Genomic DNA, 27,974 nt, shown 5'->3' on the forward strand with positions numbered 1-27,974 from the left:
GGGCGGTACAAATGTTCGAAGAACTCTTGGGTCCGGTTACGGGGACCTCGTCAAAACTCGCAGATTTCGTCCATTCTGGCCAATTTTGTATGCTATTACTCACTGTGTTTGGGTCCCGAGGCGGTACAAACGTTCGAAGAACTTCTGGGTCCGGTTATGCGGACCTCGTCAAAACTCGCAGATTTGGTCCATTCTAACCAGTTTTGTATGCCATTACACACTATTGTTGGGTCCCGGGGCGCTACAAACCTTTGGGGAACTCTTGGGTCCGGTTGCAAGGACCTTGTCAAAACTCAGAGATTTTATACATTCAGGCTAGTTTTGTAGGCTATTACTCACGGATTTTGGGTCCCGGGAAGATCCGAACGTTCCGCGAACTCCGGGGACCGATTATAGTGACCTCGTCAAAACTCGTAGATTTGTTCCATTCTAGCCAGTTCTCTATGCTATTACTCACTAATTTTGGATCCCGGGGCGATACGAACGTACGACGAACTTCGGGGTATGGTTATGGGGACCTCGTCAAAACTCACAGACTTTGTCCATTATGGCATGTTTTCCGTGATTACTAACTGTGTTTGGGTCCCATGGCGGACTGGCTAGAATTGACCAAATCTACGAGTTTTGGCGAGGTTCCCGTAAGCGGACCCCAGGATCCCTGAATGTTTGGATCGTCGTGGGACTCCAAATCAGTGAGTAATGGCGTGGAAAATTTGGCTAGAATATGTCAAATATGCGAGTTTGGTCGGGGCCCGTGTAACCATACCTAGGGGTTCCCCGAATGTTTGGAACACCCTTGGACTCGAAATTAGTGAATAATAGCATAGAAAACTGGCCAGAATATGCCAAATATGCGAGATTTGTCGAGGTCCCCGTAACCGGACCTAAGGGTTCCCCGAATGTTCATATCACCCCGGGACCCAAAATAAGTGACTTTACATAGGAAACACGCTAGAATGTACCAAACATGTGAGTTTTCAAGAGGTCATCATAACGGGCCCTTAGGGTTCGCCGAACGTTTGGATTGACAAAGGACCCAAAATTAGTGAGTTAGAAAACTGGCCAGAATATGCCAAATTTGCGAATTTTATCGAGGTCCCCGTAACCGGACCTTGGGGATCCCCGAATGTTTGGATCACCTCAGGACACATAATGGCGAGTAATAGCATAAAAAACAGGCTAGAATATGTCAAATATGTGAGTTTTGTTGAGGTCCCCGTAACCAGACCCAAAGGTACCCCGAAAGTTTGGATCGACCCGGGACCCAAAATCAATGAGTAATAGCATATAAACTGGCCATAATGGACCAAATCTGAGAGTTTTCACGAGGTCACCGTATCGGGAAGCAAGTGTTCCGTGAATGTTTGGATACCTCGGGATCCAACATGAGTGATTAATAACATAGAAAACTGGCTAGAATGGACCAAATCTGTGAGTTTCAGCGAGGTTCCCGTAAGTGGACCCCGGGGATCCCCGAACGTTTGGATCGCCCCGGGACTAAAAATTAGTGAGTAATAGCATAGAAAACTGGCCAGAATATGCCAAATATGCGAGATTTGTCGAGGTCCCCGTAACCGGATCCAAGGGTTCCCCGAATATTCGGATCACCCCGAGACCCAAAATAAGTGACCTTGCATAGAAAGCTGGCCAAAATTTTCCAAATCTGTGAGTTTTTAAGAGATCGCCATCACAGGACCCCGGGGTTCGCCAAACGTTTGGATTGACCCAGGACCCAAAATCAGTGAGTTAGAAAACTGGCCAGAATGGACCAAATATGTGAGTTTTCACAAGGTCACGGTAACTGGTCCCTGGGTTCACCGAACCTTCGGATCGCCCCGGGACTCAAAATTAGTGAGTAAAAGCGTAGAAAATTGGCGATAATATGTCAAATATGCGAGTATTGTCGAGGTACCCGTAACCGGACCCCAGGGTACCACGAATGTTTGCACCACCTGAGGACGCAAAATTAGTGAGTAATAGCATAGAAAGTTGGCGAGAATGAACCAAATATGAGAGTTTTCACGAGGTCACCGTAACCGGGGTTCCACAAACGTTTGGATCGCCCCGGGATTCAAAATTAGTGAGTAATAGCATATTTTTCAAGGTCCCCATAACCGTATCCGGGGTTCCCCAAAAGTTCGGATCGACCCGGGACCCAAAATCAGTGAGTAATAGCGTATAAACTAGCTAGAATGGACCAAATTTGTGAGCTTTCACGAGGTCACTATATCGAGACCCCGGGGTTCCCCGAATGGTTGAATCACCTCAGGACCCAACATTAGTGATTAATAACATAGAAAAGTGGCAAGAATGGACCAAATCTGTGAGTTTTGGCAAGGTTCCCGTAAGCGGACCCCGGGGATCCCCGAACGTTCGGATTGCCCCGGGTCTCAAAATCAGTGAGTAATAGCATGGAAAATTGGCTAGAATATGTCAAATGTGTGAGTTTTGTCAAGGTCCCCGTAACCGGACCCCGGGGTTCCCCGAATGTTTGGATCACCCTTGGACTCAAAATCAGTGAGTAATAGCATAGAAAACTGGCCAGAATGTGCCAAATATGCGAGATTCGTCAAGGTCCCGTAACCGGACCCAAGGGTTCCCCGAACCTTTGGATCACCCCAGGACCCAAAATAAGTGAATTTGCATAGAAAACTAGCCAGAATGTACCAAATCTGTGTGTTTTCAAGTGGTCGCCCTAACGGGACCCCGGGGTTTGCCGAACGTTTGAATTGACCTAGGACCCAAAATCAGCGAGTTAGCAAACTAGCCACAATGGACCAAATCTGCGAGTTTTCACGAGGTCACGGTAACTGGTCCCTGGGGTTCATCCAACCTTCGGATTGCCCCGGGACTCAAAATTAGTGAGTAAAAGCATAGAAAACTGGCGATAATATGTCAAAAACGTGCATATTGTCGAGGTACCCGTAACCAGACCCGAGGGTACCCCGAATATTTGGATCGCCCGAGGACCCAAAATCATTGAGTAATAGCATAGAAAACTGGCTAGAATGTGTCAAATATGCGAGTTTTGTCAAGGTCCCCGTAACCGGACCCAAGAGTTTCCCAAATTTTCGGATCGCCCCGGTCCCCAAAATAAGTGACTTTGCATAGAAAACTGGTGAGAATGTACTAAATATGTGAGTTTTCAAGAGGCCACCATAACGGGACCCCGGGTTCGCCGAACATTTGGACTGACCCAGCACCGAAAATCAGTGAGTTAGAGAACTCATCGGCATTGCCAAATCTGCGAGTTTTCACGAGGTCGCAGTAAATGATCCCTAGGGTTCACCGAACCTTCGGATCCCCTGGGGACTCAAAATTAGTGAGTAACAGCATAGAAAACTGGCGATAATATGTCAAATATGCGAGTGTTGTCGAGGTCCCTGTAACCGGACACAGGGTCCCCCCCTAATGTTTGGATCGCCCTAGGACCCTAAATCAGCGAGTAATAGCATAGAAAATTGACCAGAAATTGATCAAATCTGATAGTTTTCATGAGGTCATCCTAATCAAGGTTCCCCGAACGTTTGGATCACCCCGGAACTCAAAATCGGTGAGTAATAGCATAGAAAACTAGCTAGAATATGTTAAATATGTGAGTTTTGTCAAGGTCCCCGTAATCGTACCCAGGGTTCCCCGAATATTCGGATCGACCCAGGATCCAAAATCAGTAAGTAATAGCATATAAACTAGCCAGAATGGACCGAATCTGTGAGTTTTCACGAGGTCACCGTATCGGGACACTCGGGTTCCCCAAACGTTTGGACCGCCTCGAGACCCAACATAAGTGATTAGTAACATAGGAAATTTGCTAAATGGACCAAATCTGTGAGTTTTGGCGAGGTTCCCGTAAGCGGACCCCGGGGATCCACGGACGTTCGAATCGCCCCGGGACTCAAAATCGGTAAGTAATAGCATGTAAAATTGGCTAGAATATGTGAAACTTGCGAGTTTGGTCGAGGTCCCCGTAACCGGACCCCGAGGTTCCCCGAATGTTTGGATCACCCTTGGACTCAAAATCAGTGAGTAATAGCATAGAAAACTGGCCAGAATACGCCAAATATGCGAGATTTGTCGAGGTCCCAGTAACCGAACCCAACGGTTACCCGAATGTTCCGATCACCCCGGGACCCAAAATAAGCGACTTTGCATAGGAAACTGGCCAGAATGTACCAAATCCGTTTTCCAGAGGTCATCATAACAGGACCCCGGGGTTCGCCGAACGTTTGGATTGACCCAGGACCCAAAATCAGTGAGTTAGAAAGCTGGACAAAATATGCCAAATATTAGAGTTTTATCGAGGTACCTGTTGGAAATATGCCATAGAGGCAATAATAAATTGGTTAATATTATATTTCCTTGTTCATGATAATCCTTTATTATCCATGCTAGAATTGTACTGATTGGAAACTCAAATACATGTGTTGATACATAGGCAACAGACTGTCCCTGGTGAGCCTCTTAAGGACTAGCTCGTTGATCAAAGATTGTCAAGGTCTCCTGACCATAGACATGAGATGTCGTTTGATTACGGGATCACATCATTAGGAGAATGATGTGATGGACAAGACCCAAACTATGAACGTAGCATATGATCGTGTCAGTTTATTGCTATTGTTTTCTTCATGTCAAGTATATGTTCCTATGACCATGAGATCATGCAACTCCCGGACACATGAAGAATACCTTGTGTGTATCAAACGTCACAACATAATTGGGTGACTATAATAGCGCTCTATAGGTATCTCTGAAGGTGTCTGTTGGGTTGGCATGGATCAAGACTGGGATTTATCACTCCGTGTGACGGAGAGGTAGCTCGGGTCCCACTCGGTAATGCAACATCACAACAAGCCTTGAAAGCAATGTGACTAGAGAGTTAATCATAGGATTTTTTATTACGGAATCAGTAAAGATACTTGCCACTAACGAGATTGAACTAGGTATAGAGATACCGACTATCGAATCTCGGATAAGTAGCATACCGATGGATAAAGGGAATAGTATACGGGATTGATTGAATCCTTGACATTGTTGTTCGACCGATAAAGATCTTCATAGAATATGTAAGAGATAATATGTACATCCAGGTTCCGCTATTGGTTATTGCCTGAAGAGTGTCTCGGTCATGTCTGCATAGTACTCGAACACGCAGGGTTTGCACACTTAAGGTTTGGTGAGGATTTGATATTAATAAGTTATGTGTGTGTAATGCCAAGATGCGGTCCTATCCTTATTTTGGCGCGATGGCCTCGACAGGGACAGAAACGAATCTCGTCCTTTCGCAAGAATGGATATCATTACAAGTACATGTACTGAAAAGATGAGTATAAGGAGTTGGCTTACACTCGCCACAAGCTACATCAGTCACATCAGTACAATACATACAATCATCATGAAGAAGAGTAGGGTCCGACTACGGACGAAAACAAATGATAAAATAACAACGTCCATCCTTGATATCCCATGTATTATGTTCAATTACTCTTCGGGTTCATGACGCCCTATGTTTTTTGGTACAAACAGAATTATTATGTTAGGCAAATATAGTACCAATGTTGGGCCTTGTCAGACGATCTTTATCCCAAAACAAGAATCTAGGGGGTCCCCATAACAACCCCAAGCATGTTAGGAGCGCTCATTTATGGAACATAACACCGGTAGCCGAAACTAAGGTGGCAAAGGTGGAACAAAATACCAGGCTAGAAAGGTCGGGCCTTCCACCTTTTACCAAGTATATAGGTGCATTAAATTAATTAGCAATAATATGGTGATATAACAAGGAACCCATGTTATCACATGGAAGCAACTGCACCTGCAACTAGCAAAACTATCCAATGGGTAAGCAAGCAGTAACATAGCCAATCAGTGGTTTGCTAGGTTGTGAACAGGTTGAAGGTATGTCATGGCATTGTTGGGAGGTTGATATTTAACGATGGTAGGCAACGAGACATAATGAAAGAAACGAAATAACTAGCATGGCAATGATAGTATTGGTATCTGAGGAAATGATCATCTTGCCTGAGATCCCACTTGGAAGAAGAACGAACTCCGTGAAGCAGACGAACCGACGTAGCCGAACAGATCCTCACATTCCGACACGCTTGCAGAACTCTATCGAGACGAAGCAAACAGGAAACAAGAATGAACACATGATATTCACCATGGCACATGCACGATATGATGCACACCCTACTATGATGCTTGATCAGTTCATATATGCAAGGCATGGCACCGTAATTCACATCACGCAACACTACACATTAAGTGAAGCTTAATATGCAACGAGTTGCATATTGACGAAACCTCCACATTTAATTATTTAGTACACTCCCGTTAGGTACACGACAATATTAAAATTGTTAACATGGCAAGGGGTGAAGCATGATACGTCCATTTTGCATCATGTTTTCACGTTGATATTTACCGCTTCTTTGGCTATTATTTCACTTCACGGTACTATTCTTATGCATTTTCTCTCTTATTTTGCAAGGTTTACATGAAGAGGGAGAATACCGGCAACTGGAATTCTGGCCTGAAAGTGGAGCAAAGTTGAGATACCTATTCTGTGCAACTCCATACGCCTTGAAAATCAACGGAGATTTTTTCCCAATATATAAAAAATACTGTGTCGAAGAAGTATCGGAGGGGTGCTAGGGGGTGGCCACAAGCCTGCACGGCGCGGCCACCCCCCCCCCCCCCAGGTCGCGCCATGGGGGCTTGTGGGCACCCTGCTGGCCCACTTGCCCCCTCTTTTGCTATATGGAGGGTTTCGTCCAGAAAAAAATTAGAAGGGAGCTGTTTCGTGGTTTCATCGCCGCCACGAGGCGGAACTTGAGCAGAACCAATCTAGAGCTCCGGCAGGACGATCCTGCCGGGGAAACTTCCCTCCCGGAGGGGGGAAATCGTTGCCATCGTCATCACCAACACTCCTCTCATCGGAGGGGACTCGTCACCATCAACATCTTCATCAGCACCATCTCATCTCGAAACCCTAGTTTATCTCTTGTAACCAATCTCCGTCTCGCGACTCCGATTGGTACTTGTAAGGTTGCTAGTAGTGTTGATTACTCTTTGTAGTTGATGCTAGTTGGATTACTTGGTGGAAGAGTTTATGTTCAGATCCTTGATGCTACTCATTACACCTCTAATCATGATTATGATTATGCTCTGTGAGTAGTTACTTTTGTTCCTGAGGACATGGGATAAGTCATGCTAATAATAGTCATGTGAATTTGGTATTCGTTCGGTATTTTGATATGTTGTATGTTGTTTTTCCTCTAGTGTTGTTATGTGAACGTCGACTACATAACACTTCACCATTATTTGGGCCTAGATGAAGGCCTTTGGAAGTAGTAAGTAGATGATGGGTTGCTAGAGTGACAGAAGCTTAAACCCTAGTTTATGTGTTACTTCGTAAGGGGCTGATTTGGATCCACTAGTTTAATGTTATGGTTAGACTTTGTCTTAATTCTTCTTTCGTAGTTGCGGATGCTTGCGAGAGGGGTTAATCATAAGTGGGATGCTTGTCCAAGTAAGGGCAGTACCCAAGCGCCGGTCCACCCACATATCAAACTATCAAAGTAACGAACGCGAATCATATGAACATGATGAAACTAGCATGACAGAAATTCCCGTGTGTCCTCGGGAGCATTTTTCCTCTTATAAGACTTTGTCCAGGCTTGTCCCTTGCTACGAAAGGGACTGGGCCACCTTGCTGCACCGTTGCTACTTTTGTTACTTGTTGCATGCTACGAATCATCTCACCACACAATCACTTGTTACCGACAATTTCAGTGCTTGCAGATTTTTCCTTGCTGAAAACCACTTCTCAGATCCTTCTGCTCCTCGTTGGGTTCGACACTCTTACTTATCGAAAGGACTACGATTGATCTCCTATACTTTTGGGTCATCAAGACTCTTTTCTGGCGCCGTTGCCGGGGAGTGAAGCGCCTTTGGTAAGTGGAACTTGGTAAGGAAACATTCATATAGTGTGCTGAAATTTCTTGTCACTTGTCACTATGGATACTAATCCTTTGAGGGGCTTGTTCGGGGTATCTTCACCTCGAACGGAAGCACAAAGAGTTGCTTCTCAAGTTGCTGCACCTACTGAAAATATTTGCTTTGAGTTTCCTTCGGGTATGCTTGAGAAACTGCTGGCTAATCCTTTTACACGAGAAGGAACATCACATCCAAACTTGCATCTGATCTATGTAGATGAGGTTTGTGGTTTATTTAAGCTTGCAGGTGTGCCTGAGGATGAGGTCAAGAAGAAGGTCTTTCCTTTATCTTTGAAGGATAAGGCATTGACATGGTATAGGCTATGTGATGATACTGCATCATGGGACTACAATCGGTTGAAATTGGAATTTCATCAAAAGTTTTATCCTATGCATTTAGTACATCGTGATCGAAATTATATTTACAATTTTTGGCCTCGTGACAGAGAAAGCATCGCTCAAGCTTGGGGGAGGCTTAAATCAATGCTATATTCATGCCCCAATCATGAGCTCTCGAGAGAAATTATCATTCAGAACTTCTATGCTCGGCTTTCTCATGATGATCGCACCATGCTTGACACTTCTTGTGCCGGTTCTTTTATGAAGAGAGATATTGACTTCAAGTGGAATTTATTGGAGAGAATTAAACGCAACTCTGAAGATTGGGAGCTTGAAGAAGGTAAGGAGTCAGGTATGAATTTCACTTTTGATTGCGTTAAATCCTTTGTTGAGACAAATACTTTTTGTGAATTTAGCGCTAAGTATGGACTTTACTCTGAGATAGTAGCTTCATTGTGTGAATCTTTTGCTGCTCATGTTGGTCTCCCCAAAGAGAAGTGGTTTAAATTTCATCCTCCTTTAGAAGTCAATGTAGTTAAACCCACTCTAGTTGAAGAGAAAGTCATTGCTATAATGATCATGTGGTTCCCAATGCTTACATTGAGAAACCACCTTTCCCTGTTAGGATAAAGGATCATTCCAAAGCTTCAACTATGATACGTAGAGGCTACATTAGAACACCTACACCCCTGAGCAAATTAGAGTTGAACCTAGCATTGCTATTATCAAAGATCTTCTGTGTGAAGAAGTTGAGGGACACAATATTCACTTTTGTGAAGATGCTGCTAGAATTGCTAAACCTCACGTTAGAGACAAACATAGGCATGTTGTTGGCATGAATGTGGTTTCTGTTAAGATAGGAGATCATTGTTACCATGGTTTATGTGACTTGGGTGCTAGTGTTAGTGCAATACCTCAATCCTTATACGATGAAGTCAAAGATGAGATTGCACGTGTTGAGATAGAACCTATAGATGTCACTATTCAGCTTGTCAATAGAGATACTATCTGCCCTGTGGGAATTGTTAGGGATGTTGAAGTCTTGTGTGGTAAAACGAAGTATCCCGCTGATTTCCTCGTTCTTGCTACCGCACAAGATAGCTTCTGTCCCATCATATTTGGTAGACCTTTTCTCAATACTGTCAATGCTCATATTGATTGTGAGAAGCAAACTCTCACTGTTGTCTTTGAAGGTGTTTCACACGAGTTCAATTTCTCTAAGTTTGGTAGACAACCTCATGAAAAGGAGTTGCCTAGTAGGGATGAAACTATTGCCTTAACCACTATTGCCATGCCTCCTACTGATCCCTTAGAGCAATACTTGCTTGAGCATGAAAATGATATGCATATGGATGAAAGGGATGAAATAGATAGAGTTGTCTTAGAACAATATCCTATCCTTAAGAATAATCTGCCTGTTGAACTTCTTGGGGATCCACCTCCACCAAAGAGTGATCCTATGTTCGAGCTTAAACAGTTGCCTGATACTCTTATGTATGCCTATCTTGATGAAAAGGAGATATATCATGTCATTATTAGTGCTAGCCTCTCAGAGCATGAAGAAAAGAAGTTACTAAAAACTTTGAGGAAGCACCGTGCTGCTATAGGATATACTCTTGATGATCTTAAAGGCATTAGTCCCACTCTATGCCAGCACAAGATCAAAACTGATCCTGAATTCAAACTAGTTGTTGATCATCAAAGGAGATTGAATCCTAAGATGAAATAAGTAGTGAGAAAAGAAATAGTAAAGCTCCTAGAAGTAGGTATTATCTATCTTGTTGCTCATAGCGATTGGGTGAGTCCGGTGCATTACGTTCCTAAGAAGGGAGGCATTACCGTTGTCCCTAATGATAAGGATGAGTTAATCCCACACAGGATTATTACTGGCTATAGGATGGTGATTGATTTTAGGAAGTTGAATAAGGCCACTAGGAAAGATCATTACCCTTTGCCTTTTATCGACCAAATGCTAGAAAGACTATCCAAACACACACACTTCTGCTTTCTAGACGGTTATTCTGGTTTCTCCCAAATACCAGTTGCACAATCTGATCGGGAGAAAACCACTTTCACCTGCCCTTTGGGTACCTTTTCTTATAGACGTATGCCTTTTGGCTTGTGTAATGCACCTGCCACCTTTCAAAGATGTATGATGGCTATATTCTCTGACTTTTGTGAAAAGATTTTTGAAGTTTTCATGGATGACTTCTCCATTTACAGGTCTTCATTTGATGATTGCCTCAGCAACCTTGATCGAGTCTTACAGAGATGTAAAGACACCAATCTTGTCTTGAATTTGGAGAAGTGCCACTTTATGGTTAATGAAGGCATCGTATTAGGACATAAACTTTCTGAAAGAGGTATTGAAGTCGATAAGGCTAAGGTTGATGCAATCGAGAAAATGCCATACCCCATAGATATCAGAGGGATAAGAAGTTTCCTTGGTCATGTTGGTTTGTATAGAAGGTTCGTCAAACACTTCTCTAAGATTTCTAGGCCTCTTACCAATCTCTTGCAAAAGGATATTCCTTTTGTTCTTGACGATGATTGTGAGGAAGCCTTCGAAATACTTAAGAGGGCTTTGATAACTGCACCTATTGTTCAACCACCTGATTGGAACTTGCCTTTTGAGATCATGTGTGACGCTAGTGATTATGTTGTTGGTGCTTTTCTAGGGCAAAGAGTTGATAAGAAGTTGAATGTTATTCACTACGCTAGTAAAACTCTAGACAGTGCCCAGAGAAACTATGCTACTACAGAGAAGGAATTTTTAGCAGTCGTGTTTGCGTGTGAAAAGTTCAGGTCTTACATTGTTGATTCCAAAGTCATTATTCACACGGATCACGCTGCTATTAAGTACCTCATGGAGAAGAAGGACGCTAAACCTAGACTTATCGTATGGGTTCTCTTGCTACAAGAATTTGATCTGCATGTTGTTGACACAAAGGGTGTTGATAACCCAGTAGCAGATAACTTGTCTAGGTTGGAGAACGTTCTTGATGACCCACAACCTATTGATGATAGCTTTCCCGATGAGCAATTGAATGTCATCAATGCTTCACATAGTGCACCGTGGTATGCTGATTATGCAAACTATATGGTTGCCAAATACATACCACCTAGTTTCACATACCAGCAAAAGAAGAAATTCTTCTTTGACTTGAGACACTACTTTTGGGATGATCCTCACCTTTATAAGGAAGGAGTAGATGGTGTTATTAGACGTTGTGTACCTGAACATGAACAGGAACAGATCCTACAGAAGTGTCACTCCGAGACCTACGGAGGACACCATGCGGGAGATAGAACTGCAGACAAGGTATTGCAATCAGGTTTCTAGTGGCCCACTCTCTTCAAGGATGCCCGTAAGTTTGTCTTGTCTTGTGACGAATGTCAAAGAATAGGTAATATTAGCAAACGTCGGGAAATGCCTATGAACTATTCACTTGTCATTGAACTATTTGATGTCTGGGGCTTTGATTATATAGGACCTTTTCCAAAATCCAATGGGTATACTCACATCTTAGTTGCTTTTGATTACGTCACTAAGTGGGTAGAAGCTATCCCCACTAGTAGTGCTGATCAAAACACCTCTATCAAGATGCTGAAAGAAGTTATCTTCCCTAGATTTGGAGTCCCTAGATATCTAATGACCGACGGTGGTTCACACTTCATTCATGGGGCTTTCCGTAAAACGCTTGCTAAGTACGATGTCAACCATAGAATTGCGTCTCCCTATCACCCTCAGTCCAGTGATCAAGTAGAGCTAAGTAATAGAGAGATTAAACTGATTCTGCAAAAGACTGTCAACAGGTCTAGAAAGAATTGGTCTAAGAAGCTCGATGATGCACTGTGGGCTTATAGAACTGCCTATAAGAATCCCATGGGCATGTCTCCGTACAAAATGGTGTACGGTAAAGCATGTCACTTACCTCTTGAGCTAGAGCATAAAGCTTATTGGGCAATCAAAGAGCTCAACTTTGATTTCAAACTTGCCGGTGAGAAGAGGTTATTTGACATTAGCTCGCTTGATGAGTGGAGACCTCAGGCATATGAGAATGCCAAGCTTTTCAAAGAGAAGGTTAAGAGGTGGCATGATAAGAGGATACAAAAGCGTGAGTTCAATGTAGGTGATTATGTCTTGCTATATAACTCTCGTTTAAGATTCTTTGCAGGCAAGCTTCTCTCTAAATGGGAAGGTCCCTATGTTGTTGAGGAAGTATATCGTTCCGGTGCTATCAAGATCAACAACACAGAAGGTAATTGTCCGAGAGTGGTAAATGGGCAGAGAATCAAGCATTATATAGCAGGTACTCCCATAAATGTTGAAAGCAATATCATCAATACCATAACTCCGGAAGAATACCTAAGGGACATTTATCAGCCTGTTTCAGACTGTGAAAACGAAGAGGTATGAGATTCGGTAAGAAAATAGAGTCCAAAACTCTTCCAATAGGAAATTTTCTCCATTTTGGAATATTTGAAAAAATACAAAAAATGGAAGTAGTCCGCAAAGTGCGCGAGGAGGCGGCAAGCCTGCACGGCGCGGGCCCACCCACTGGCCACGCCGTGAGGGCTTGTGGCCACCTCGTGCGCCTCCTGGACTCCGTTTTCGTGCAAGGGACTCCTTCTAGTATGGAAAAAATCATTATATATACTTCTGTTTGGTCTGACCCCTGCATCACGCAGATTTCCTCTGTTTTTCGTTTCAAGCCTGTTTCTGTTGCAGATCTAGATCGCCATGACTTCCTCAAAAGCTCCTAAGGACAAGATCTTTGAGAAGGTCATTAATCCCTACCTCACGGAAGTGCTGCAACACCCTCAATCTATTGATATGCGTGAGGGGATGTTGCACATCCGTGATGTTGAGGGGCCTAAGAAGACCGGAAGCGTGGAGACAAGGCTCGAAGCAATGGAGCAACAAGTCTTCAAGTGCCAAGGGATGGTGGAGCGTGGACTCAACGCCAACCACATGATGATCATGGAGTTCACCAACAAGCACAAGATGGATGCCAATGACATTGGGAAGCACCTCTCCACGCTCTATGACAGGGTTGATCAACTCCAGGGCCAGATCTATGACCTGCAGAACCAAAACTGTGAGTATGAGTATATATTTAAATCAATACGGTTGGCTGCAGATTTGAGGATTCCGGAGACTCGTTCATCATTCCATGATGGAGCACCTATGCCTTGGAAGATGGAGGATCAAACTCATGTTGCAAAAACTCCACCATCACCACCAAAGGAAGACAACTGAGCATTGGTATGGGCAATCCCCTTGGCTTTTGCCAAGCTTGGGGAGTTGCCCCGGTATCGTATCACCATCACATCTTTTGCCTTTACCTTTGTTTTAGTTTTCCTTTTCAGTTTTCTTTTTCTCTAGTAGTTTAAAAGTCTTAGTGTTTTAGTCTTGAAGTTTTGCTTTGTGTCACCCCTGATGTATTCTTGCTCGTGAGCCATATAATAAAGAGTGTCTTAGTTGAAGGGCTTTGCCTCTTGCCATGATCGAAAGAGTGAGAATAGAACAAAAGCATGAAAGATCATGTAATGATCTTATGGGAAGTGATGGCTTCACATATAAAAAGAATGAGGATTGAAACTTGTTGAGGGTAGGCAAACGTAGACCTTGGTCATTGTTGCAATTAATAGGAAGTGATAAAGAAGGAGAGGTTCACATACAAATATATCATCTCTGACACCATCTATGATTGTGAACACTCACTAAACTATTACATGCCTAGAAGTAGATGTTGGACAAGGAAGACAACGTAATGAATTGTGTTTGCTTGGCTCTGAACAATGTTATATGATTAGAGATCCCTTAGCATGTGATGATTGCTTCCACCTCATATTAGCCAAAACTCCCGCACCAAGTAGAGATACTACTTGTGCATCCATAAACCTTCAAACCAGTTTTGCCATGAGTGTCCACCATACCTACCTATGGATTGAATAAGATCCCTCAAGTAAGTTTTCATCGGTGCAAGCAATAAAAAATTGCTCTCTAATATGTATGATCTATTAGTGTGTGGAAAATAAGATTTGTACAAACCTGTGATGAGGAAGACATAAAAGCGACAGAGTGCATAATAAAGTTCTTTATCACACGGGGCAATACAAAGTGACGTTCCTCCGCACTAAGAGGACACGCATCCAAACCTCAAAAGCGCATGACAACATCTGCTTCCCTCTGCGAAGGGCCTATCTTGTAACTTTACTTTTTACCCATGAAAGAGTCATGGTGATCTTCACCAATTCCTTATTTCGCCTCTATCTTGGCTACCGTCACATGCTTGGGAAAGATCTATATTATTGTTGACATTACCCTTGAGGTAAGCAGTTGGGAGGCAAAACTATAAGCCCCTATCTTTCTCTGTGTCCAGCTGAAACTTTGATCTCATGAGTACCACGTGAGTTGTAGCAATTGTAGAGAACGAAAGAATGATTGAGTATGTGGATTTTCTTTACAAGCTTTTATTTGACTCTTTCTGATGTTGTGATAAATTGCAATTGCTTCAATGACTAAAGGCTATCGGTTGTTACTTCTCGGTAAGGTTCTTAATCCATGCTTTACTTTGTGAAGGAATTATCACTTTAGCATGAGAGATTATATGTTGGTATTGCTGTTCTGATCATGATCATGATGCATGCATGTTCGTATCTTGTTTTGTCGACACCTCTCTCCCTAAACATGTGGACATATTTATTGAGCTTGGCTTTCGCTTGAGGACAAGCGAGGTCTAAGCTTGGGGGAGTTGATACGTCCATTTTGCATCATGTTTTCACGTTGATATTTATCGCTTCTTTGGCTGTTATTTCACTTCACGGTACTATTCTTATGCCTTTTCTCTCTTATTTTGCAAGGTTTACATGAAGAGGGAGAATACCGGTAACTGGAATTCTGGCCTGAAAGTGGAGCAAAGTTGAGATACCTATTATGTGCAACTCCATACGCCGTGAAAATCAACGGAGATTTTTTTCCCAATATATAAAAAATACTAGGCCGAAGAACTACCGGAGGGGCGCCAGGGGGTGGCCACAAGCCTGCACGGCGCGGCCACCCCCCCCCCCAGGCCGCGCCATGGGGGATTGTGGGCACCCTCTGGCCCACTTGCCCCCATCTTTTGCTATATGGAGGGTTTCGTCCAGAAAAAAATCAGAAGGGAGTTTTTTCGTGGTTTCGCCGCCGCCACGAGGCGGAACTTGAGAAGAACCAATCTAGAGCTCCGGCGGGACGATCCTGTCGGGGAAACTTCCCTCCCGGAAGGGGAAATCATCGCCATCGTCATCACCAACACTCCTCTCATCAAAGGGGACTCGTCACCATCAACATCTTCATCAGCACCATCTCATCTCCAAACCCTAGTTCATCTCTTGTAACCAATCTCCGTCTCGCGACTCCGATTGGTACTTGTAAGGTTGCTAGTAGTGTTGATTACTCTTTGTAGTTGATGCTAGTTGGATTACTTGGTGGAAGAGTTTATGTTCAGATCCTTGATGCTACTCATTACACCTCTGATCATGATTATGATTATGCTTTGTGAGTAGTTACTTTTGTTCCTGAGGACATGGGATAAGTCATGCTAATAATAGTCATGTGAATTTGGTATTCGTTCGGTATTTTGATATGTTGTATGTTGTTTTTTCTGTAGTGGTGTTATGTGAACGTCGACTACATAATACTTCACCATTATTTGGGCCTAGAGGAAGGCATTGGGAAGTAGTAAGTAGATGATGGGTTGCTAGAGTGACAGAAGCTTAAACCATAGTTTATGCGTTACTTCGTAAGGGGCTGATTTGGATCCACTAGTTTAATGCTATGGTTAGACTTTGTCTTAATTCTTCTTTCTTAGTTGCGGATGCTTGCGAGAGGGGTTAATCATAAGTGGGATGCTTGTCCAAGTAAGGGCAGTACCCAAGCGCCGGTCCACCCACATATCAAACTATCAAAGTAACGAACGCGAATCATATGAACATGATGAAACTAGCATGACAGAAATTCTCGTGTGTGCTCGGGAGCGTTTTTTCTCTTATAAGACTTTGTACAGGCTTCTCCCTTGCTACAAAATGGATTGGGCCACCTTGCTGCACCATTGCTACTTTTGTTACTTGTTGCTTGCTACGAATCATCTCACCATACAATCACTTGTTACCGACAATTTCAGTGCTTGCAGATTTTTCCTTTCTGAAAACCACTTGTCAGATCCTTCTGCTCCTCGTTGGGTTCGACACTCTTACTTATCGAAAGGACTACGATTCATCCCCTATACTTGTGGGTCATCAAAGCACAAATTAAACTACCTATCTAGGCATTTTAAATGAGGCCACAGACGACATATAGCATCTCTGAAATGACCCCACGCGTTAACTTTGTAATCTTTCCAGATTTGTCCTCATCACCTTTAATGTTTGTTAAACGGCAAAACAAAGTGGTTCATGTGATCCTACTCATTGTTCTAGTCCATTTACATATATGGATCATCTCCAACGAAGCTACGGTTAATAAACTATGGATTAAACAGTTTTTAACACATCGTCACGCAAACCAATGCAAATAGCATGCTAAACAGCTCTAAATATGCATGCGAGTTGGAAAATATTAATCTACCCGAAATTCTAGCCAAGTTACATATATAACTTGTCGCAATCCGACACACGGATTAATAGATACGGGCATTTGATAGTCATGCTATTTTTCTGAAATTAATAAATCCGAAACCTAAAAAAAATAAAACTACTGGGCCTAATCTACTATCGGGCCGAATCAGGCAGCGGCGCAATAATACTAAATGACGCCCAGGGTGAAAATTAGAGGGGCTCTGGGTGCTTCTCATCTTGGGCTTGGGACGAAGATGGGCCGAAGGCTGGCCTGCAGCTGGCCTCGGCTTGGGCCGCTGTTGGCCTGGTCGCTGGGCCGGGGGGGCTCGGCGAGCTGGGCCAGCAGGCCGGCTCGGGGCATGGAGGCAGGCCGGTGGAGGAGGCTCGGCTGGGCTAATGTGGGAGGCCGGCCCACACAGGTGCTAGCGGGCGCTGGGGTTGTCGTCCTCATTGTGCCTTTGCAAGAAGCCGAGTTTGTGGTGACGGCAGCCAACTCCGGCAGGCCAACGAGGGGGCATAGCAAGGTGGAGTGAGGCTTGCAGCGCGGATCTCGTCAGATCTGGCCTGGGCAGATCCGATCCGGGGCGATGGGGCTTGATACGGCGCGGGGTGCGGTCCTGCAGGGTGGCACTTCGATCTCCTAATATGGCAACAATGGCGTCGGGTTAGAGAAGATACACGAGGGAGACAGAGCTCAAGAAAAGAAGAGAGAGATAGAGAGGAAGGGAGCAAGGGCGATGGTGCTGGCCTGGCTCTGGCTGCTCGCGGCGTCACGTGGCCCTCCGGTGGAGTCGGGGTGTCGGGCGCAGGCAGATGCCTCGATCCGCTCCGGATCGAGCGCTCGGGCAGCGGGGTTGGATCGGGAGGAGAGATCCCGAGGTTGGTGATTGCGGCGGCGCGAGGGAGGATGGGACAAGGTGCCTAAATTTTAGTGTTTGACTGATTTTTGGGCTAGGCGTATATATATATATATAGCAAGTCGGTTTTTAGGTAGGGGCTATTTCCTCCCTACGACCGTAATCGTACGGCCGAGAAATATAGGCTAGGAGTCCAGTTGCAAAACTGATGACACTTTGTGGTAGGTTGATCTGGACCCAACGGTCACGACCGCCCGGTTCGGGTACCGGGAGGTTTTTGGGCTAGGTTGCGGGCAGATCGGTGCACTGTGCACAGGGGCTAGGCGGAGATGAGAGGGAAAACGGGCAACCCGGCATCAGGTTTTTAAAACACCGAAAACATCCGACGTTTGACGAGCTATAGTGTCGCTATAGGTTCGACGGTTCAGTTATCAACCAAATTCTGATTGGGACGAAATTTGGCACGTGACCTACCTATATTAAAATAAGATCGCACGCCAAATTTCAACCCAATCCAAGAATATTTTTCGTACACCTTTGAAAACAATATCTTAGCGATGTCGCAGGCACGTGCGTGTGTGGTTGGTCTCAAAACGGTCAACGACGAACACGGAGAGGACCGGCAACTAATAACGGATGCAGGTTTTGAAAACTGGTGGCAACGGAGTGTCGATGCAATGCAGATGATGCAAATGATGCGATGATGAATACAACAAACAAATATTAACCCGACGACAACGAAATAAAAGGGAATCTTCTGGAGCGTCGGTCTCGGGCTGTCACAACTCTCCTATACTACAAAAGGATCTTGACCCGAGATCCAAGAATGAAAGGGGAAGAGGAAGAGAAAGAGCAAGAGGTAAAACTTAATTTCTTATTTGACAACGAGTGAAACCAACGATCCTTGAAGGTTGCAAATAGAGAGGAATGATATGAGAACGAAGCAAGAATTCACACAAAATTTCGGCAGCACTTCGGTAGGAAATTGAGGACAAAAATTCGATAAGATTGAAAGATCTTGAGAAGATTCACAAGAAACTAACTAAATTTAAAAACAAGGAAAGAACATGATCTTGAGAGAACAAGATGATAGATTGAAGAGAGCAACATCACCACAACTCCGGAATAAGAGAATAGAAACTAGATCTTTGAGAAGAATAGAATGAAGAAGAAAATGACAATTCCCATCACAATTGAATTTGGCAAGCATCCTTGCAAGAAGAATAGAACGGAGTTGTTGGAAAACTAACAACGAAAAGAACAAGCTTGTAGTGGACTTATGAAAACCATCCCAAAATAATGAGTTCACAACCAGCCACTAACGGAAACAAGGATTGATTGAGAGCAAAGATATGCACACTTCTTACACCAAGAGGAAACATTGAGAATTTGGATCAATGATAACCACCATAATAGCAACAACCTTTAGGAAATGCTTTAGTTGAAGTTTAATCCAATGATAACTCAATGAAAAAACCATGGATTTAAAACATCCCATGATCAAAGAATTGGTGGGTTTAAATATCTCATTCTTGAAACAACTTCTCTTCGAGACTCCAACACTAACAAGAACGTATAACACCACCTCAAAGGATAAAGGAAAAGAAAGATGGAGCAGTTGGGAAAGAATTGAAATCATGAGCCACCCCGGAAGAATAATTGAAATCACTATGAAACAAGAATAAGAATTATGTTATGCTTATCCTTCATCAAGTTAAATTGATGACGACCAATGGATTTAGCATATCACTTATTCTTCATGACAAAATTGGAAAGAGAGAGATAGAGCACAACCTTGAAGAATTCTTGAAGGAGACACCAGAAAGAATTGGAATGAATGGGGGTAACAAGAATGAATGGAGATACATGAGAATGAAAATATCATGAGCCAGCTGAGAGAAAAACTTGAACAAGGCACCGTAATAATTGAGAGACGAATGAAGAGACAACAATTGAGAAGAATTTCAGGATGAAAGTTGAAAGCTGAGAATGAAGAAATCTTCTGAAATGCTGGTCTTCGGAGGATCGAGATTGAAAACCAATGTGAAATGCGCCAGATAGACATGGAAGGAATACTCATGATGGAAAACAAATGAGAGGTTTAACACGAAGATGAGATGACAATCTTCAAAAGAATGGAGAAAGATTTAAGAGAACCACTTCTTCGGTCTTCCAAGCTGATAATGATGAGAAGGGACACCACCAAAATTACTGAGACACTCCAGAATAATGAAAAATGAAAGGTTGCCAAAGATGAGAATTAACTTTGAAGCAATCTTGGAGAAGGAATATGACTGATGAATTTCATTCTTACGTTATATTTAAAAAGAATTAGAGATGTCCAGGAAAAGATTAGAAGAGCCAGGAAAGATCCTGGGAAAGAACCTGTGGGTTATGGGCCCACTCAAGAGAAACCACCGTTGAAACAATTGATTATAAAAGAGAGACTGCACCGGTACAAATGAAAACTTGACGATATGAGAGCCTTGAAACAATTGAAAGGATTGAAAACAAGAAACTTCTGAGAATCTTCAACACACCGGATAGAATAGAGAGAGAAGAAAAACAAGAGAGGCTTGACAAGAATTCTCATCCGAAAAAGAACAAGAATGAAGAATGATGAACTTAGCACCTCAGAATCTTCACAAGGAATCACCGGACATGAGATAGGAGAGAAGGTAGCGGAAGCAACAATGAAATGAAATGCACTTGGATGAAATCCAATCACTGAAGAAAAGGGCGGGAGGGCGGGGAAAACAAAGACCACTTGGGACAGATGAGATGAACTCCCGAAAGAAATGAGAGATTGATCTTGCAAAATTGGAGAGGGTTGAATTCACTTAAAGAGAAGCACATCGGTTGAAAATAATTGATATGATGACTTCGGTTGAAAAGAATTGAAAACACAACTTGATTGAGCAAAAGAATTAATAAGCATTCCCATAGAAATATGAGAACAGCTCTTGGAAAGATGTGAAATCACCATTTGACATCGAAGCAACTCGAATTACCATACTCCAACAAAACAAGGATGAGGCTTAAACACAAGCCAGGACAAATTCATGACAAAGATTTCGCTCGATATTTTCATGGATAGGATCGCACGGGCTCTATCCTATAGTAGCCATCATGTACAAGTCAGTGCACACGACATACGAAGCGTCCCCAAGTCATAGCAAGCTACAAGAACTCTTTAAGACACAACGAGAACAGCTATAAGACGACCATGAACAAACGAATCCACTAGATGATGAACCCCAACCTCACATCATGCATCTGTTAGAAGATATCCAATAAGTAACTACCCTCGAACTCTCTGCACCAGTACTGGGGATGTCGGAGTTAACTCGCCACTACCAGTATTGAAGCAATTTCGAACATCCTCCGTCCTGAGATACTAAGAAATCTGAATGATAACTATGTGCTCAAGAATCCCTTGGCGCTCAACTCCCAAGAATAAAATCAACACAGCAGGACTCACCAAGTTAGAACTCCGTCACATCGACATCATATAGATTCCAAAAATATCCGCGTGATCCTAAAAAAATTGAGTGAGAAGAGGAGTAGAATTAAAATTATTACGTCAAGATTCCTCACCACAGCATAGAAGAGGAGAAAAAAGAATCCTACTCTCTGATATATAACTAGACTCAAAGTGGTTTTTCACTAGATACGACTCGGCCATGTTTGATCAATCAAGGGGGCTCCTAGGTCGGTAATACTTTGATACCAACTTGTAACTGCCAAGATGCGGTCCTATCCTTATTTTGGCGCCAGGGCCTCGACAGGGATAGAAACGCATCTAGTCGTTTCGCAAGAATGGATATCGTTACAAGTACATGTACTAAAAAGATGAGTATAATGAATTGGCTTACACTCTCCACAAGCTACATCAGATTCACATCAGTACAATACATACAATCATCATGAAGAAGAGCATGGTCTGACTAAGGACGAAAACAAACGATAAAATAACGACGTTCATCCTTGCTATCCTAGGCTGTCGGCCTGGAACCCGTCCTAAATCGAAGAAGGAGAAAAAGAAGAAGAAGAAACTCCAAATGAACAATCAACACGCTCGCGTCAAGAAACCCTTTACCTGTACCTGCAACTGGTGTTGTAGTAACCTCTGAGCTAGAGAGACTCGGCAATCTCATTTCCAAAGGTATCAAGACTAGCAAAGCTTAATGGGTGAGGTATGGTTAAGTGGTGAGGCTGCACCAAGCGACTAAGAAATTTTTTTTTGTGGTGGCTAACTTACGAGTACAAGAATAAGAGGGAGATGATCTACACATAGCGGACGTGAACTACTGATGATCAAATAAATGATCCTGAACACCTACTACGTCAGACATAACCCCATCGTGTTCTCGATCGGAGAAGGAGATCACGAAAGAGACAGTCACGGTTACACACTCAATTGGCATATTTTAATTAAGCTTACATCAAGTTATCTAGAACCGGATGTTAAACAAAATTTCCATGTTGCCACATAACCGCGGGCACGACTTTCCGAAAGATTTAACCCTGCATGGGTGCTCCAACTAGTCCATCACAAACTACCACATGCTACGACGGAATGACCTCGATCAGGGAAACCCGTGATCTCCTCGGGTTCCTATTGGAAAACCTCAACCTTGAGATAACCCAAAGCATCCTCGAATCCCTCGCACAAGACACTTGAGAATGGTAAAACAAATCCAGCAAGGCCGCCCGGCATGTCGACAATCCCGATAGGAGCCGCGTATCTCGTTCTCAAGACACGACAGATGAGCTATGGTTACCACACCAAACACTTAGTTGCCCCGGGTAGCGTTAATAAGCTGCTCTGTTTGGGACCAACACCATCAGCACTGCCCCCCTGTATTATGTTGAATTAGTCATTCGGTTCATGACGCCCTATGTTTTTCAGTATAAACAGAATTATTATGTTGGGCAAATATAGTACCAATGTTGGGCCTTGCTAGACGAGATTTATCCCAAAACGAGAATCTAGGGGGTCCCCATAACAACCCCAAGCATGTTAGGAGCGCTCATTTATGGAACATAACACCGGCAGAAAAAACTAAGGTGGCAAAGGTGGAACAAAACACCAGACTAGAAAGGCCGAGCCTTCCACCTTTTACCAAGTATATAGGTACATTAAATTAATTAGCAATAATATGGTGATATAACAAGGAACCCATGTTATCACATGGAAGCAACTGCACCTGCAACTAGCAACGCTATCCAATGGTTAAGCAAGCAGTAACATAGCCAATCAGTGGTTTGCTAGGTTGTGAATAGGTTGAAGATATTTCACGGCATTGTTGGGAGGCTGATATTTAACGGTGGTAGGCAGTGAGACATAATGAAAGAAACGAAACAACTAGCATGGCAATGATAGTATTGGTATCTGAGGAAATGATCATCTTGCTTGAGATCCCGCTTGGAAGAAGAACGAACTCCGTGAAGCAGACGAACCGACGTAGCCGAACAGATCCTCACATTCCGACACGCTTGCGGAACTCTATCGAGAAGAAGCAAACCAGAAACAAGAATCAACACACGATATCACCACGGCACATGCATGATGTGATGCACACCCTAATATGATGCATGATCAGTTCAAATATGCAAGGCATGGCACGGTAATTCACATCACGCAACACTACACATTAAGTGAAGCTCAGTATGCAACGAGTTGCATATTGATGAAACTCCACGTTTAATTATTTAGTTCACTCCCGTTAGGTACACGACAATATTAAAATGTTGTTAACATGGCAAGGGGTGAAGCACAAATTAAACTACCTATCTCGGCATTTTAAATGAGGTCGGAGACGACATATAGCATCTCCAAAATGACCCCACGCGTTAACTTTGTAATCTGTCCAGATTTGTCCTAATCACCTTTTATGTTTGTTAAATGGAAAAATAAGTGGTTCAATTGATTCTACTCGGCGTTCTAGTCCATTTACATATATGGCTCATCTCTCCAATGGAGCTACGGTTAATAAACTACGGACTAAACCGTTTTTAACACATCGGCACGCAAATCAATGCAAACAGCATGCTAAACAGCTCTAAATATGCATGAGAGTTGGAAAATATTAATCCATGCAAAATTCTAGCCAAGTCACATATATAACTTGTCGCAATCCGACACACGGATTAATAGATACGGGCATTTGAAAATCATGCTATTTTTCTGAAATTAATAAATCTGAAACCTAAAAAAACTACCGGGCCTAGTCTACTATCGGGCCGAATCAGGCGGCGGCGCAATAATACTAAATGACGCCCAGGGCGAAAATTAGAGGGGCTCGGGGTGCTGCTCACCATGGGCTTGGGCAAAGATGGGCCGAAGGCTGGCCTGCAGTTGGCCTCGGCTTGGGTCGTTGTTGGCCTGGTCGTTGGGCCAACGGAGGGGCTCGATCAGCTAGACCAGGAGGCCGTCTCGGGGCATGGAGGAAGGCCGGTGGAGGAGGCCCGGCTGGGCTAGTGCGGGAGGCCGTCCCACACAAGCGCTAGCGGGCGATGGGTCTGTCGTCCCCGTCGTGCCTCTGCATGAGGAAGAGTACGTGGCGGCAGCGGCCAACTCCGGTAGGCCAACGACGGGGCATAGCAAGGTGGAGTGAGGCTTGCGGCACGGTCTCGCCAGATCCGGCCTGGGCGGATCCGATCCGGGCGATGGGGCTTGATACGGCGCGGGGCGCGGTCTTGCACGGCGGCACTTCGATCTCCTGACATGGCAACTATGGCGTCGGGTTAGTGAAGATACAGGAGAGAGAGAGAGCTCAAGAGAGGAAGGGAGCAAGGATGATGGGGCTGGCCTGGCTCTAGCTGCTCGCGGCGTCACGCAGCCTTCCGGTGGAGGCGGGGTGTCGGGCGCAGGCAGGTGCCTCGATCCGCTCTGGATCGAGCGCTCGGGCAGCGGGGTTGGATCGGGAGGAGAGATTCCGAGGTTGGGGATTGCGGCGGCGCGAGGGGGATGGGACAAGATGCCTAAATTTTAGGGTTTGGCTGATTTTTGGGCTAGGCGGATATATATATATATATAGCAAGTGGGTTTTTAGGTAGGGCCTATTTCCTCCCTACGATCGTAATTGTACGGCCAAGAAATATAGGCTAGGAGTCCAATTGCAAAACGGATGACACTTTGTGGTATTACGGGGTTGATCCGGACTCAACGGTCACGACCGCCCGGTTTGGGTCCCGGGAAGTTTTTGGGCTAGGTTGCGGGCAGGTCGGTGCACTGTGCAGAGGGGCTAGGCGGAGATGAGAGGGAAAACGGGCAACCCGGCATCACATTTTTAAAACACCGAAAACATCCGACGTTTGATCGGCTATAGTGCCTCTATAGGTTTGACGGTTTGGTTATCAAACGAACTCCGATTGGGGACGATATTTGACAGGCGTCCTACCTATATTAAAATAAGACCGCACCCAAGTGTCAACTCAATCCCAGAATATTTTCCAAACACTTTAGAAACAATATCTTAGCGATGTCGTGGGCACGTGCATGTGTGGTTGGTCTCGAAACGGTCAACGACGAACACGGAGAGGACGGGCAACTAATAACGGATGCACGTTTTGAAAATAGGCGGAAACGGAGTGCCGATGCAATGCGGATGATGCGAATGATGCGATGATGAATACAACGAACAAATATTAACCCAGCGACAATGGAATAAAAGGGAATCTTCTCGAGCGTCGGTCTCGGGCTGTCACGGTGTGGTAGTAACCGAATTTGTTCGGAGTCCCGGATGAGATCCTGTATGTCACGAGGAGCTCCGGAATGGTCTCGAGGTAAATATTTATATATGGAAAGTCATATTTTGGCTACCGGTAAAGTTACGGGTTTTTTCGGTATTGTGCCCAAAAACTTCTAGAAGGTTCCGAAAACTTCCGGAGGAGTACGAAAGTCCACCAAGGGTTCGACCACGTTGCAAGGGTTTCTATGGGTTGAGGGGAGACGACGTGGCCTTATTGGGCCAAGCGTAGTGTTGGGGAACGTCGCATGGGAAACAAAAAATTTCCTACGCGCACGAAGACCTATCATGGTGATGTCCATCTACGAGAGGGGATGAGTGATCTACGTACCCTTGTAGACCGTACAGCAGAAGCGTTAGTGAACGCAGTTGATGTAGTGGAACGTCCTCACGTCCCTCGATCCGCCCCGCGAACAATCCCGTGATCAGTCCCACGATCTAGTACCGAACGGACGGCACCTCCGCGTTCAGCACACGTACAGCTCGACGATGATCTCGGCCTTCTTGATCCAGCAAGAGAGACGGAGAGGTAGAAGAGTTCTCCGGCAGCGTGACGGCGCTCCGGAGGTTGGTGATGACCTTGTCTCAGCAGGGCTCCGCCCGAGCTCCGCAGAAACGCGATCTAGAGGAAAAACCGTGGAGGTATGTGGTCGGGCTGCCGTGGCAAAAGTTGTCTCAAATCAGCCCTAATACCTCAGTATATATAGGAGGGAGGGGGAGGGAAGAGGCAGCCTCAAACCCTCAAGGTTTGGCCGAAATTGGAGGTGGAGGAGTCCTACTCCAATCCTAGTTGGAGTAGGATTCCACCTTCCCACTTGGAAACTCTTTCCACCTTGTGTTTTTTCCTTCTCAAACCTTATGGGCCTTAGTGGGAACTTATTCCAGCCCACTAGGGGCTGGTTTATCTCTTCCCATAGCCCATGAGACCCCTTGGGGCGAGACACCCCTCCCGATGGTCCCCGGCACCCCTCCCGGCACTCCCGGTACACTACCGATGAGCCCGAAACTTTTCCGGTGACAAAACAGGACTTCCTATATATCAATCTTTACCTCCGGACCATTCCGGAGCTCCTCGTGACGTCCTGGATCTCATCCGGGACTCCGAACAACATTCAGTAACCAACCATATAACTCAAATACGCATAAAACAACGACGAACCTTAAGTGTGCAGACCCTGCGGGTTCGAGAACTATGTAGACATGACCCGAGTGACTCCTCGGTCAATATCCAATAGCGGGACCTGGATGCCCATATTGGATCCTACATATTCTATGAAGATCTTATCGTTTGAACCTCAGTGCCAAGGATTCATATAATCCCGTATGTCATTCCCTTTGTCCTTCGGTATGTTACTTGCCCGAGATTCGATCGTCAGTATCCGCATACCTATTTCAATCTCGTTTACCGGCAAGTCTCTTTACTCGTTCCGTAATACAAGATCCCGCAACTTACATTAAGTTACATTGCTTGCAAGGCTTGTGTGTGATGTTGTATTACTGAGTGGGCCCCGAGATACCTCTCCGTCACACGGAGTGACAAATCCCAGTCTTGATCCATACTAACTCAACGAACACCTTCGGAGATACCTGTAGAGCATCTTTATAGTCACCCAGTTACGTTGCGACGTTTGATACACACAAAGCATTCCTCCGGTGTCCGTGAGTTATATGATCTCATGGTCATAGGAACAAATACTTGACACGCAGAAAAACAGCAGCAACAAAATGACACGATCAACATGCTACGTCTATTAGTTTGGGTCTAGTCCATCACATGATTCTCCTAATGATGTGGTCCCGTTATCAAGTGACAACACTTGCCTATGGCCAGGAAACCTTGACCATCTTTGATCAACGAGCTAGTCAACTAGAGGCTTACCAGGGACAGTGTTTTGTCTATGTATCCACACAAGTATTGTGTTTCCAATCAATACAATTATAGCATGGATAATAAACGATTATCATGAACTAAGAAATATAATAATAACTAATTTATTATTGCCTCTAGGGCATATTTCCAACAGTCTCCCACTTGCACTAGAGTCAATAATCTAGTTCACATCACCATGTGATTCCAACGAATCCAACACCCATATAGTTACGGGGTCTGATCCCGTCTTGCTCGTGAGAGAGGTTTTAGTCAACGGTTTTGAAACTTTCAGATCTGTGCGTTCTTTACAAATCTTTATGTCATCTTATAGATGCTGCTACTACGTGTTGTTCGGAAATGCTCCAAATATCTACTCTACTATACGGATCCGTTTCACTACTCATAGTTATTCGGATTAGTGTCAAAGCTTGCATTGACGTAACCCTTTACGACAAACTCTTTAACCACCTCCATAATCGAGAAAAATTCCTTATTCCATTAGTTACTAAGGATAAATTTCGACCGCTGCTAGTGATTCAATCATGGATCACTC

This window comes from Hordeum vulgare, chromosome 4H (assembly GCF_904849725.1).
Source record: "Hordeum vulgare subsp. vulgare chromosome 4H, MorexV3_pseudomolecules_assembly, whole genome shotgun sequence".
Classification (NCBI taxonomy): domain Eukaryota; kingdom Viridiplantae; phylum Streptophyta; class Magnoliopsida; order Poales; family Poaceae; genus Hordeum; species Hordeum vulgare.